The sequence below is a fragment of the Phyllobates terribilis genome, unplaced genomic scaffold (assembly GCF_046119375.1).
Source record: "Phyllobates terribilis strain yellow unplaced genomic scaffold, ASM4611937v1 Scaffold_40__1_contigs__length_11209783, whole genome shotgun sequence".
In the NCBI taxonomy this organism is placed as follows: domain Eukaryota; kingdom Metazoa; phylum Chordata; class Amphibia; order Anura; family Dendrobatidae; genus Phyllobates; species Phyllobates terribilis.
The window spans coordinates 2,184,629-2,198,552 of record NW_027362800.1 but is presented as its reverse complement, the minus strand read 5'-3'; the positions used below and the strand labels follow the sequence as shown (position 1 = coordinate 2,198,552).

At 45.0% G+C, this 13,924-nt stretch overlaps 11 non-coding genes across 11 annotated transcripts; all 11 read left to right on the top strand.

Annotated features, from left to right (window-relative positions):
- The first annotated feature begins 86 nt into the window (after nt 1-86).
- On the top strand, nt 87-277 carry LOC141191317 (U2 spliceosomal RNA). Its single transcript, XR_012265314.1, has one exon. It is a non-coding gene; the product is annotated as a U2 spliceosomal RNA (small nuclear RNA).
- A 1,122-nt stretch (nt 278-1,399) lies between these two features.
- Nucleotides 1,400-1,590, top strand: LOC141191305 (U2 spliceosomal RNA). Its single transcript, XR_012265303.1, has one exon. It is a non-coding gene; the product is annotated as a U2 spliceosomal RNA (small nuclear RNA).
- A 1,120-nt stretch (nt 1,591-2,710) lies between these two features.
- On the top strand, nt 2,711-2,901 carry LOC141191294 (U2 spliceosomal RNA). Its single transcript, XR_012265292.1, has one exon. It is a non-coding gene; the product is annotated as a U2 spliceosomal RNA (small nuclear RNA).
- Nucleotides 2,902-4,022: 1,121 nt separating this feature from the next.
- LOC141191283 (U2 spliceosomal RNA) lies at nt 4,023-4,213 on the top strand. The gene has a single exon (XR_012265281.1). It is a non-coding gene; the product is annotated as a U2 spliceosomal RNA (small nuclear RNA).
- Nucleotides 4,214-5,333: 1,120 nt separating this feature from the next.
- On the top strand, nt 5,334-5,524 carry LOC141191272 (U2 spliceosomal RNA). The gene has a single exon (XR_012265270.1). It is a non-coding gene; the product is annotated as a U2 spliceosomal RNA (small nuclear RNA).
- Nucleotides 5,525-6,646: 1,122 nt separating this feature from the next.
- On the top strand, nt 6,647-6,837 carry LOC141185061 (U2 spliceosomal RNA). Its single transcript, XR_012259758.1, has one exon. It is a non-coding gene; the product is annotated as a U2 spliceosomal RNA (small nuclear RNA).
- A 1,123-nt stretch (nt 6,838-7,960) lies between these two features.
- LOC141191261 (U2 spliceosomal RNA) lies at nt 7,961-8,151 on the top strand. Its single transcript, XR_012265259.1, has one exon. It is a non-coding gene; the product is annotated as a U2 spliceosomal RNA (small nuclear RNA).
- Nucleotides 8,152-9,276: 1,125 nt separating this feature from the next.
- LOC141191249 (U2 spliceosomal RNA) lies at nt 9,277-9,467 on the top strand. The gene has a single exon (XR_012265247.1). It is a non-coding gene; the product is annotated as a U2 spliceosomal RNA (small nuclear RNA).
- Nucleotides 9,468-10,587: 1,120 nt separating this feature from the next.
- Nucleotides 10,588-10,778, top strand: LOC141191238 (U2 spliceosomal RNA). The gene has a single exon (XR_012265236.1). It is a non-coding gene; the product is annotated as a U2 spliceosomal RNA (small nuclear RNA).
- Nucleotides 10,779-11,903: 1,125 nt separating this feature from the next.
- On the top strand, nt 11,904-12,094 carry LOC141191226 (U2 spliceosomal RNA). The gene has a single exon (XR_012265225.1). It is a non-coding gene; the product is annotated as a U2 spliceosomal RNA (small nuclear RNA).
- A 1,120-nt stretch (nt 12,095-13,214) lies between these two features.
- On the top strand, nt 13,215-13,405 carry LOC141191215 (U2 spliceosomal RNA). The gene has a single exon (XR_012265214.1). It is a non-coding gene; the product is annotated as a U2 spliceosomal RNA (small nuclear RNA).
- The last annotated feature ends 519 nt before the right edge of the window (nt 13,406-13,924 follow it).

The following is a 13,924-nucleotide window of genomic DNA, read 5'->3' as shown; positions in this document are numbered from 1 at the left end:
TCTTAACGGGAGTCCAGGTGGCCATCTCCACAAATGGACTTTTCAGAATCCTTGGGTGGCACCGTAGTCGGAAACCAATTCTGGTTATCGCTTCTCGGCCTTTTGGCTAAGATCAAGTGTAGTATCTGTTCTTATCAGTTTAATATCTGATACGTCCCCTATCTGGGGACCATATATTAAATGGATTTTTAGAACAGGGAGATGGAAAAAGAGCTTGCTCTGTCCACTCCACGCATTGACCTGGTATTGCAGTATCTCCAGGACCGGTGCACCCCTTCTTTAATGCAGTTTCTAAAATCAGAAAGAATTGAATTCAATGCTTTTTGTTCATTTTGCTTGTTTGTCGGATTTTGGGATGGACTCTTTGGCTTTGCTTTTCTTCTCCTCATTGGATTTTTCATGTTAAAAGTTGCAGAAGCCAGATGACAAGCTCATTTTGGTTCAACTTCAGCAACTGTGCATTGCATTGCCATGTAATGTAATGTAATGCAATGCTATCTATCTAGCTCTCCCTCTATACTTCCTTTTGGATAAACAGACATATTAGGCAAGCATTTTGGAGCTTTCACCTAAATAACTACAGGTGGTGAGATAAGCTGCACAATATAATTGACCTTTCAGTATATTGTTGCACACACACCATCTATTTAGCAAATGCCCTTGTTATCAACAGCAGCCTTTTAAACTCACCTGAGCTAACAGGTATGTGAGCTGGTTACTCTGCTGCGCTTAAAATTTCTTTTTTGGTTTGCTACAATGCCTTTTCTGAAACGTTGTCTCCCTCTGCTGGAACACTGACTTCTTTCATTTAATGCCTGCAGACTATAAAAGAGAAACCAACCCAAAAAGTTTGGTTGATTAGTCTGTGGCATTCTTTTAAACTGTTGCTTATGGCGGTCTCTGTGAGCTTCTCAGTGACATTCAGCCATCCAGGTATCCCGCCTGCAGTAGACGGAATGGGGCAATGGAACGCTGGCTGCGCGTGTCATAATAGGCTCTGAGCCTTTATATACCTGCGCACAGCAGCAGCCACCTTCAGTCTGCTGCTGGACAGCCAGCAGCAGCAGCAGCAGGAGAGGTAATTAATCAGCAACCCTCCTGCTAAGGGTAGACAGCTGCTCGTTCCACCCCCCCCCCCCGCCTTAATTGGTTCTCCTCCCTTCCAACGGTGTTGAGGCGGGTGGGAACAGCCGGGGGTTGAGGGTACTGTGCTAAAAGAGGTGGAGTTATGCAGATCTAAAACGCGTGGATTGCAGCAGCAGCAAGCCGAAAAGTGCAGGCATGTGAGGGATCTAGAGGTTGACAGCATGTCTTCTTAACGGGAGTCCAGGTGGCCATCTCCACAAATGGACTTTTCAGAATCCTTGGGTGGCACCGTAGTCGGAAACCAATTCTGGTTATCGCTTCTCGGCCTTTTGGCTAAGATCAAGTGTAGTATCTGTTCTTATCAGTTTAATATCTGATACGTCCCCTATCTGGGGACCATATATTAAATGGATTTTTAGAACAGGGAGATGGAAAAAGAGCTTGCTCTGTCCACTCCACGCATTGACCTGGTATTGCAGTATCTCCAGGACCGGTGCACCCCTTCTTTAATGCAGTTTCTAAAATCAGAAAGAATTGAATTCAATGCTTTTTGTTCATTTTGCTTGTTTGTCGGATTTTGGGATGGACTCTTTGGCTTTGCTTTTCTTCTCCTCATTGGATTTTTCATGTTAAAAGTTGCAGAAGCCAGATGACAAGCTCATTTTGGTTCAACTTCAGCAACTGTGCATTGCATTGCCATGTAATGTAATGTAATGCAATGCTATCTATCTAGCTCTCCCTCTATACTTCCTTTTGGATAAACAGACATATTAGGCAAGCATTTTGGAGCTTTCACCTAAATAACTACAGGTGGTGAGATAAGCTGCACAATATAATTGACCTTTCAGTATATTGTTGCACACACACCATCTATTTAGCAAATGCCCTTGTTATCAACAGCAGCCTTTTAAACTCACCTGAGCTAACAGGTATGTGAGCTGGTTACTCTGCTGCGCTTAAAATTTCTTTTTTGGTTTGCTACAATGCCTTTTCTGAAACGTTGTCTCCCTCTGCTGGAACACTGACTTCTTTCATTTAATGCCTGCAGACTATAAAAGAGAAACCAACCCAAAAAGTTTGGTTGATTAGTCTGTGGCATTCTTTTAAACTGTTGCTTATGGCGGTCTCTGTGAGCTTCTCAGTGACATTCAGCCATCCAGGTATCCCGCCTGCAGTAGACAGAATGTGGCAATGGAACGCTGGCTGCGCGTGTCATAATAGGCTCTGAGCCTTTATATACCTGCGCACAGCAGCAGCCACCTTCAGTCTGCTGCTGGACAGCCAGCAGCAGCAGCAGCAGGAGAGGTAATTAATCAGCAACCCTCCTGCTAAGGGTAGACAGCTGCTCGTTCCACCCCCCCCCCGCCTTAATTGGTTCTCCTCCCTTCCAACGGTGTTGAGGCGGGTGGGAACAGCCGGGGGTTGAGGGTACTGTGCTAAAAGAGGTGGAGTTATGCAGATCTAAAACGCGTGGATTGCAGCAGCAGCAAGCCGAAAAGTGCAGGCATGTGAGGGATCTAGAGGTTGACAGCATGTCTTCTTAACGGGAGTCCAGGTGGCCATCTCCACAAATGGACTTTTCAGAATCCTTGGGTGGCACCGTAGTCGGAAACCAATTCTGGTTATCGCTTCTCGGCCTTTTGGCTAAGATCAAGTGTAGTATCTGTTCTTATCAGTTTAATATCTGATACGTCCCCTATCTGGGGACCATATATTAAATGGATTTTTAGAACAGGGAGATGGAAAAAGAGCTTGCTCTGTCCACTCCACGCATTGACCTGGTATTGCAGTATCTCCAGGACCGGTGCACCCCTTCTTTAATGCAGTTTCTAAAATCAGAAAGAATTGAATTCAATGCTTTTTGTTCATTTTGCTTGTTTGTCGGATTTTGGGATGGACTCTTTGGCTTTGCTTTTCTTCTCCTCATTGGATTTTTCATGTTAAAAGTTGCAGAAGCCAGATGACAAGCTCATTTTGGTTCAACTTCAGCAACTGTGCATTGCATTGCCATGTAATGTAATGTAATGCAATGCTATCTATCTAGCTCTCCCTCTATACTTCCTTTTGGATAAACAGACATATTAGGCAAGCATTTTGGAGCTTTCACCTAAATAACTACAGGTGGTGAGATAAGCTGCACAATATAATTGACCTTTCAGTATATTGTTGCACACACACCATCTATTTAGCAAATGCCCTTGTTATCAACAGCAGCCTTTTAAACTCACCTGAGCTAACAGGTATGTGAGCTGGTTACTCTGCTGCGCTTAAAATTTCTTTTTTGGTTTGCTACAATGCCTTTTCTGAAACGTTGTCTCCCTCTGCTGGAACACTGACTTCTTTCATTTAATGCCTGCAGACTATAAAAGAGAAACCAACCCAAAAAGTTTGGTTGATTAGTCTGTGGCATTCTTTTAAACTGTTGCTTATGGCGGTCTCTGTGAGCTTCTCAGTGACATTCAGCCATCCAGGTATCCCGCCTGCAGTAGACGGAATGTGGCAATGGAACGCTGGCTGCGCGTGTCATAATAGGCTCTGAGCCTTTATATACCTGCGCACAGCAGCAGCCACCTTCAGTCTGCTGCTGGACAGCCAGCAGCAGCAGCAGCAGGAGAGGTAATTAATCAGCAACCCTCCTGCTAAGGGTAGACAGCTGCTCGTTCCACCCCCCCCCCCGCCTTAATTGGTTCTCCTCCCTTCCAACGGTGTTGAGGCGGGTGGGAACAGCCGGGGGTTGAGGGTACTGTGCTAAAAGAGGTGGAGTTATGCAGATCTAAAACGCGTGGATTGCAGCAGCAGCAAGCCGAAAAGTGCAGGCATGTGAGGGATCTAGAGGTTGACAGCATGTCTTCTTAACGGGAGTCCAGGTGGCCATCTCCACAAATGGACTTTTCAGAATCCTTGGGTGGCACCGTAGTCAGAAACCAATTCTGGTTATCGCTTCTCGGCCTTTTGGCTAAGATCAAGTGTAGTATCTGTTCTTATCAGTTTAATATCTGATACGTCCCCTATCTGGGGACCATATATTAAATGGATTTTTAGAACAGGGAGATGGAAAAAGAGCTTGCTCTGTCCACTCCACGCATTGACCTGGTATTGCAGTATCTCCAGGACCGGTGCACCCCTTCTTTAATGCAGTTTCTAAAATCAGAAAGAATTGAATTCAATGCTTTTTGTTCATTTTGCTTGTTTGTCGGATTTTGGGATGGACTCTTTGGCTTTGCTTTTCTTCTCCTCATTGGATTTTTCATGTTAAAAGTTGCAGAAGCCAGATGACAAGCTCATTTTGGTTCAACTTCAGCAACTGTGCATTGCATTGCCATGTAATGTAATGTAATGCAATGCTATCTATCTAGCTCTCCCTCTATACTTCCTTTTGGATAAACAGACATATTAGGCAAGCATTTTGGAGCTTTCACCTAAATAACTACAGGTGGTGAGATAAGCTGCACAATATAATTGACCTTTCAGTATATTGTTGCACACACACCATCTATTTAGCAAATGCCCTTGTTATCAACAGCAGCCTTTTAAACTCACCTGAGCTAACAGGTATGTGAGCTGGTTACTCTGCTGCGCTTAAAATTTCTTTTTTGGTTTGCTACAATGCCTTTTCTGAAACGTTGTCTCCCTCTGCTGGAACACTGACTTCTTTCATTTAATGCCTGCAGACTATAAAAGAGAAACCAACCCAAAAAGTTTGGTTGATTAGTCTGTGGCATTCTTTTAAACTGTTGCTTATGGCGGTCTCTGTGAGCTTCTCAGTGACATTCAGCCATCCAGGTATCCCGCCTGCAGTAGACGGAATGTGGCAATGGAACGCTGGCTGCGCGTGTCATAATAGGCTCTGAGCCTTTATATACCTGCGCACAGCAGCAGCCACCTTCAGTCTGCTGCTGGACAGCCAGCAGCAGCAGCAGCAGGAGAGGTAATTAATCAGCAACCCTCCTGCTAAGGGTAGACAGCTGCTCGTTCCACCCCCCCCCCGCCTTAATTGGTTCTCCTCCCTTCCAACGGTGTTGAGGCGGGTGGGAACAGCCGGGGGTTGAGGGTACTGTGCTAAAAGAGGTGGAGTTATGCAGATCTAAAACGCGTGGATTGCAGCAGCAGCAAGCCGAAAAGTGCAGGCATGTGAGGGATCTAGAGGTTGACAGCATGTCTTCTTAACGGGAGTCCAGGTGGCCATCTCCACAAATGGACTTTTCAGAATCCTTGGGTGGCACCGTAGTCGGAAACCAATTCTGGTTATCGCTTCTCGGCCTTTTGGCTAAGATCAAGTGTAGTATCTGTTCTTATCAGTTTAATATCTGATACGTCCCCTATCTGGGGACCATATATTAAATGGATTTTTAGAACAGGGAGATGGAAAAAGAGCTTGCTCTGTCCACTCCACGCATTGACCTGGTATTGCAGTATCTCCAGGACCGGTGCACCCCTTCTTTAATGCAGTTTCTAAAATCAGAAAGAATTGAATTCAATGCTTTTTTTTCATTTTGCTTGTTTGTCGGATTTTGGGATGGACTCTTTGGCTTTGCTTTTCTTCTCCTCATTGGATTTTTCATGTTAAAAGTTGCAGAAGCCAGATGACAAGCTCATTTTGGTTCAACTTCAGCAACTGTGCATTGCATTGCCATGTAATGTAATGTAATGCAATGCTATCTATCTAGCTCTCCCTCTATACTTCCTTTTGGATAAACAGACATATTAGGCAAGCATTTTGGAGCTTTCACCTAAATAACTACAGGTGGTGAGATAAGCTGCACAATATAATTGACCTTTCAGTATATTGTTGCACACACACCATCTATTTAGCAAATGCCCTTGTTATCAACAGCAGCCTTTTAAACTCACCTGAGCTAACAGGTATGTGAGCTGGTTACTCTGCTGCGCTTAAAATTTCTTTTTTGGTTTGCTACAATGCCTTTTCTGAAACGTTGTCTCCCTCTGCTGGAACACTGACTTCTTTCATTTAATGCCTGCAGACTATAAAAGAGAATCCAACCCAAAATGTTTGGTTGATTAGTCTGTGGCATTCTTTTAAACTGTTGCTTATGGCGGTCTCTGTGAGCTTCTCAGTGACATTCAGCCATCCAGGTATCCCGCCTGCAGTAGACGGAATGTGGCAATGGAACGCTGGCTGCGCGTGTCATAATAGGCTCTGAGCCTTTATATACCTGCGCACAGCAGCAGCCACCTTCAGTCTGCTGCTGGACAGCCAGCAGCAGCAGCAGCAGGAGAGGTAATTAATCAGCAACCCTCCTGCTAAGGGTAGACAGCTGCTCGTTCCACCCCCCCCCCCCGCCTTAATTGGTTCTCCTCCCTTCCAACGGTGTTGAGGCGGGTGGGAACAGCCGGGGGTTGAGGGTACTGTGCTAAAAGAGGTGGAGTTATGCAGATCTAAAACGCGTGGATTGCAGCAGCAGCAAGCCGAAAAGTGCAGGCATGTGAGGGATCTAGAGGTTGACAGCATGTCTTCTTAACGGGAGTCCAGGTGGCCATCTCCACAAATGGACTTTTCAGAATCCTTGGGTGGCACCGTAGTCGGAAACCAATTCTGGTTATCGCTTCTCGGTCTTTTGGCTAAGATCAAGTGTAGTATCTGTTCTTATCAGTTTAATATCTGATACGTCCCCTATCTGGGGACCATATATTAAATGGATTTTTAGAACAGGGAGATGGAAAAAGAGCTTGCTCTGTCCACTCCACGCATTGACCTGGTATTGCAGTATCTCCAGGACCGGTGCACCCCTTCTTTAATGCAGTTTCTAAAATCAGAAAGAATTGAATTCAATGCTTTTTGTTCATTTTGCTTGTTTGTCGGATTTTGGGATGGACTCTTTGGCTTTGCTTTTCTTCTCCTCATTGGATTTTTCATGTTAAAAGTTGCAGAAGCCAGATGACAAGCTCATTTTGGTTCAACTTCAGCAACTGTGCATTGCATTGCCATGTAATGTAATGTAATGCAATGCTATCTATCTAGCTCTCCCTCTATACTTCCTTTTGGATAAACAGACATATTAGGCAAGCATTTTGGAGCTTTCACCTAAATAACTACAGGTGGTGAGATAAGCTGCACAATATAATTGACCTTTCAGTATATTGTTGCACACACACCATCTATTTAGCAAATGCCCTTGTTATCAACAGCAGCCTTTTAAACTCACCTGAGCTAACAGGTATGTGAGCTGGTTACTCTGCTGCGCTTAAAATTTCTTTTTTGGTTTGCTACAATGCCTTTTCTGAAACGTTGTCTCCCTCTGCTGGAACACTGACTTCTTTCATTTAATGCCTGCAGACTATAAAAGAGAAACCAACCCAAAAAGTTTGGTTGATTAGTCTGTGGCATTCTTTTAAACTGTTGCTTATGGCGGTCTCTGTGAGCTTCTCAGTGACATTCAGCCATCCAGGTATCCCGCCTGCAGTAGACGGAATGGGGCAATGGAACGCTGGCTGCGCGTGTCATAATAGGCTCTGAGCCTTTATATACCTGCGCACAGCAGCAGCCACCTTCAGTCTGCTGCTGGACAGCCAGCAGCAGCAGCAGCAGGAGAGGTAATTAATCAGCAACCCTCCTGCTAAGGGTAGACAGCTGCTCGTTCCACCCCCCCCCCCCCGCCTTAATTGGTTCTCCTCCCTTCCAACGGTGTTGAGGCGGGTGGGAACAGCCGGGGGTTGAGGGTACTGTGCTAAAAGAGGTGGAGTTATGCAGATCTAAAACGCGTGGATTGCAGCAGCAGCAAGCCGAAAAGTGCAGGCATGTGAGGGATCTAGAGGTTGACAGCATGTCTTCTTAACGGGAGTCCAGGTGGCCATCTCCACAAATGGACTTTTCAGAATCCTTGGGTGGCACCGTAGTCGGAAACCAATTCTGGTTATCGCTTCTCGGCCTTTTGGCTAAGATCAAGTGTAGTATCTGTTCTTATCAGTTTAATATCTGATACGTCCCCTATCTGGGGACCATATATTAAATGGATTTTTAGAACAGGGAGATGGAAAAAGAGCTTGCTCTGTCCACTCCACGCATTGACCTGGTATTGCAGTATCTCCAGGACCGGTGCACCCCTTCTTTAATGCAGTTTCTAAAATCAGAAAGAATTGAATTCAATGCTTTTTGTTCATTTTGCTTGTTTGTCGGATTTTGGGATGGACTCTTTGGCTTTGCTTTTCTTCTCCTCATTGGATTTTTCATGTTAAAAGTTGCAGAAGCCAGATGACAAGCTCATTTTGGTTCAACTTCAGCAACTGTGCATTGCATTGCCATGTAATGTAATGTAATGCAATGCTATCTATCTAGCTCTCCCTCTATACTTCCTTTTGGATAAACAGACATATTAGGCAAGCATTTTGGAGCTTTCACCTAAATAACTACAGGTGGTGAGATAAGCTGCACAATATAATTGACCTTTCAGTATATTGTTGCACACACACCATCTATTTAGCAAATGCCCTTGTTATCAACAGCAGCCTTTTAAACTCACCTGAGCTAACAGGTATGTGAGCTGGTTACTCTGCTGCGCTTAAAATTTCTTTTTTGGTTTGCTACAATGCCTTTTCTGAAACGTTGTCTCCCTCTGCTGGAACACTGACTTCTTTCATTTAATGCCTGCAGACTATAAAAGAGAAACCAACCCAAAAAGTTTGGTTGATTAGTCTGTGGCATTCTTTTAAACTGTTGCTTATGGCGGTCTCTGTGAGCTTCTCAGTGACATTCAGCCATCCAGGTATCCCGCCTGCAGTAGACGGAATGTGGCAATGGAACGCTGGCTGCGCGTGTCATAATAGGCTCTGAGCCTTTATATACCTGCGCACAGCAGCAGCCACCTTCAGTCTGCTGCTGGACAGCCAGCAGCAGCAGCAGCAGGAGAGGTAATTAATCAGCAACCCTCCTGCTAAGGGTAGACAGCTGCTCGTTCCACCCCCCCCCCCCCCCGCCTTAATTGGTTCTCCTCCCTTCCAACGGTGTTGAGGCGGGTGGGAACAGCCGGGGGTTGAGGGTACTGTGCTAAAAGAGGTGGAGTTATGCAGATCTAAAACGCGTGGATTGCAGCAGCAGCAAGCCGAAAAGTGCAGGCATGTGAGGGATCTAGAGGTTGACAGCATGTCTTCTTAACGGGAGTCCAGGTGGCCATCTCCACAAATGGACTTTTCAGAATCCTTGGGTGGCACCGTAGTCGGAAACCAATTCTGGTTATCGCTTCTCGGCCTTTTGGCTAAGATCAAGTGTAGTATCTGTTCTTATCAGTTTAATATCTGATACGTCCCCTATCTGGGGACCATATATTAAATGGATTTTTAGAACAGGGAGATGGAAAAAGAGCTTGCTCTGTCCACTCCACGCATTGACCTGGTATTGCAGTATCTCCAGGACCGGTGCACCCCTTCTTTAATGCAGTTTCTAAAATCAGAAAGAATTGAATTCAATGCTTTTTGTTCATTTTGCTTGTTTGTCGGATTTTGGGATGGACTCTTTGGCTTTGCTTTTCTTCTCCTCATTGGATTTTTCATGTTAAAAGTTGCAGAAGCCAGATGACAAGCTCATTTTGGTTCAACTTCAGCAACTGTGCATTGCATTGCCATGTAATGTAATGTAATGCAATGCTATCTATCTAGCTCTCCCTCTATACTTCCTTTTGGATAAACAGACATATTAGGCAAGCATTTTGGAGCTTTCACCTAAATAACTACAGGTGGTGAGATAAGCTGCACAATATAATTGACCTTTCAGTATATTGTTGCACACACACCATCTATTTAGCAAATGCCCTTGTTATCAACAGCAGCCTTTTAAACTCACCTGAGCTAACAGGTATGTGAGCTGGTTACTCTGCTGCGCTTAAAATTTCTTTTTTGGTTTGCTACAATGCCTTTTCTGAAACGTTGTCTCCCTCTGCTGGAACACTGACTTCTTTCATTTAATGCCTGCAGACTATAAAAGAGAAACCAACCCAAAAAGTTTGGTTGATTAGTCTGTGGCATTCTTTTAAACTGTTGCTTATGGCGGTCTCTGTGAGCTTCTCAGTGACATTCAGCCATCCAGGTATCCCGCCTGCAGTAGACGGAATGGGGCAATGGAACGCTGGCTGCGCGTGTCATAATAGGCTCTGAGCCTTTATATACCTGCGCACAGCAGCAGCCACCTTCAGTCTGCTGCTGGACAGCCAGCAGCAGCAGCAGCAGGAGAGGTAATTAATCAGCAACCCTCCTGCTAAGGGTAGACAGCTGCTCGTTCCACCCCCCCCCCGCCTTAATTGGTTCTCCTCCCTTCCAACGGTGTTGAGGCGGGTGGGAACAGCCGGGGGTTGAGGGTACTGTGCTAAAAGAGGTGGAGTTATGCAGATCTAAAACGCGTGGATTGCAGCAGCAGCAAGCCGAAAAGTGCAGGCATGTGAGGGATCTAGAGGTTGACAGCATGTCTTCTTAACGGGAGTCCAGGTGGCCATCTCCACAAATGGACTTTTCAGAATCCTTGGGTGGCACCGTAGTCGGAAACCAATTCTGGTTATCGCTTCTCGGCCTTTTGGCTAAGATCAAGTGTAGTATCTGTTCTTATCAGTTTAATATCTGATACGTCCCCTATCTGGGGACCATATATTAAATGGATTTTTAGAACAGGGAGATGGAAAAAGAGCTTGCTCTGTCCACTCCACGCATTGACCTGGTATTGCAGTATCTCCAGGACCGGTGCACCCCTTCTTTAATGCAGTTTCTAAAATCAGAAAGAATTGAATTCAATGCTTTTTGTTCATTTTGCTTGTTTGTCGGATTTTGGGATGGACTCTTTGGCTTTGCTTTTCTTCTCCTCATTGGATTTTTCATGTTAAAAGTTGCAGATGCCAGATGACAAGCTCATTTTGGTTCAACTTCAGCAACTGTGCATTGCATTGCCATGTAATGTAATGTAATGCAATGCTATCTATCTAGCTCTCCCTCTATACTTCCTTTTGGATAAACAGACATATTAGGCAAGCATTTTGGAGCTTTCACCTAAATAACTACAGGTGGTGAGATAAGCTGCACAATATAATTGACCTTTCAGTATATTGTTGCACACACACCATCTATTTAGCAAATGCCCTTGTTATCAACAGCAGCCTTTTAAACTCACCTGAGCTAACAGGTATGTGAGCTGGTTACTCTGCTGCGCTTAAAATTTCTTTTTTGGTTTGCTACAATGCCTTTTCTGAAACGTTGTCTCCCTCTGCTGGAACACTGACTTCTTTCATTTAATGCCTGCAGACTATAAAAGAGAAACCAACCCAAAAAGTTTGGTTGATTAGTCTGTGGCATTCTTTTAAACTGTTGCTTATGGCGGTCTCTGTGAGCTTCTCAGTGACATTCAGCCATCCAGGTATCCCGCCTGCAGTAGACGGAATGTGGCAATGGAACGCTGGCTGCGCGTGTCATAATAGGCTCTGAGCCTTTGTATACCTGCGCACAGCAGCAGCCACCTTCAGTCTGCTGCTGGACAGCCAGCAGCAGCAGCAGCAGGAGAGGTAATTAATCAGCAACCCTCCTGCTAAGGGTAGACAGCTGCTCGTTCCACCCCCCCCCCCCCCCGCCTTAATTGGTTCTCCTCCCTTCCAACGGTGTTGAGGCGGGTGGGAACAGCCGGGGGTTGAGGGCACTGTGCTAAAAGAGGTTGAGTTATGCAGATCTAAAACGCGTGGATTGCAGCAGCAGCAAGCCGAAAAGTGCAGGCATGTGAGGGATCTAGAGGTTGACAGCATGTCTTCTTAACGGGAGTCCAGGTGGCCATCTCCACAAATGGACTTTTCAGAATCCTTGGGTGGCACCGTAGTCGGAAACCAATTCTGGTTATCGCTTCTCGGCCTTTTGGCTAAGATCAAGTGTAGTATCTGTTCTTATCAGTTTAATATCTGATACGTCCCCTATCTGGGGACCATATATTAAATGGATTTTTAGAACAGGGAGATGGAAAAAGAGCTTGCTCTGTCCACTCCACGCATTGACCTGGTATTGCAGTATCTCCAGGACCGGTGCACCCCTTCTTTAATGCAGTTTCTAAAATCAGAAAGAATTGAATTCAATGCTTTTTGTTCATTTTGCTTGTTTGTCGGATTTTGGGATGGACTCTTTGGCTTTGCTTTTCTTCTCCTCATTGGATTTTTCATGTTAAAAGTTGCAGAAGCCAGATGACAAGCTCATTTTGGTTCAACTTCAGCAACTGTGCATTGCATTGCCATGTAATGTAATGTAATGCAATGCTATCTATCTAGCTCTCCCTCTATACTTCCTTTTGGATAAACAGACATATTAGGCAAGCATTTTGGAGCTTTCACCTAAATAACTACAGGTGGTGAGATAAGCTGCACAATATAATTGACCTTTCAGTATATTGTTGCACACACACCATCTATTTAGCAAATGCCCTTGTTATCAACAGCAGCCTTTTAAACTCACCTGAGCTAACAGGTATGTGAGCTGGTTACTCTGCTGCGCTTAAAATTTCTTTTTTGGTTTGCTACAATGCCTTTTCTGAAACGTTGTCTCCCTCTGCTGGAACACTGACTTCTTTCATTTAATGCATGCAGACTATAGAAGAGAAACCAACCCAAAAAGTTTGGTTGATTAGTCTGTGGCATTCTTTTAAACTGTTGCTTATGGCGGTCTCTGTGAGCTTCTCAGTGACATTCAGCCATCCAGGTATCCCGCCTGCAGTAGACAGAATGTGGCAATGGAACGCTGGCTGCGCGTGTCATAATAGGCTCTGAGCCTTTATATACCTGCGCACAGCAGCAGCCACCTTCAGTCTGCTGCTGGACAGCCAGCAGCAGCAGCAGCAGGAGAGGTAATTAATCAGCAACCCTCCTGCTAAGGGTAGACAGCTGCTCGTTCCACCCCCCCCCCGCCTTAATTGGTTCTCCTCCCTTCCAACGGTGTTGAGGCGGGTGGGAACAGCCGGGGGTTGAGGGTACTGTGCTAAAAGAGGTGGAGTTATGCAGATCTAAAACGCGTGGATTGCAGCAGCAGCAAGCCGAAAAGTGCAGGCATGTGAGGGATCTAGAGGTTGACAGCATGTCTTCTTAACGGGAGTCCAGGTGGCCATCTCCACAAATGGACTTTTCAGAATCCTTGGGTGGCACCGTAGTCGGAAACCAATTCTGGTTATCGCTTCTCGGCCTTTTGGCTAAGATCAAGTGTAGTATCTGTTCTTATCAGTTTAATATCTGATACGTCCCCTATCTGGGGACCATATATTAAATGGATTTTTAGAACAGGGAGATGGAAAAAGAGCTTGCTCTGTCCACTCCACGCATTGACCTGGTATTGCAGTATCTCCAGGACCGGTGCACCCCTTCTTTAATGCAGTTTCTAAAATCAGAAAGAATTGAATTCAATGCTTTTTGTTCATTTTGCTTGTTTGTCGGATTTTGGGATGGACTCTTTGGCTTTGCTTTTCTTCTCCTCATTGGATTTTTCATGTTAAAAGTTGCAGATGCCAGATGACAAGCTCATTTTGGTTCAACTTCAGCAACTGTGCATTGCATTGCCATGTAATGTAATGTAATGCAATGCTATCTATCTAGCTCTCCCTCTATACTTCCTTTTGGATAAACAGACATATTAGGCAAGCATTTTGGAGCTTTCACCTAAATAACTACAGGTGGTGAGATAAGCTGCACAATATAATTGACCTTTCAGTATATTGTTGCACACACACCATCTATTTAGCAAATGCCCTTGTTATCAACAGCAGCCTTTTAAACTCACCTGAGCTAACAGGTATGTGAGCTGGTTACTCTGCTGCGCTTAAAATTTCTTTTTTGGTTTGCTACAATGCCTTTTCTGAAACGTTGTCTCCCTCTGCTGGAACACT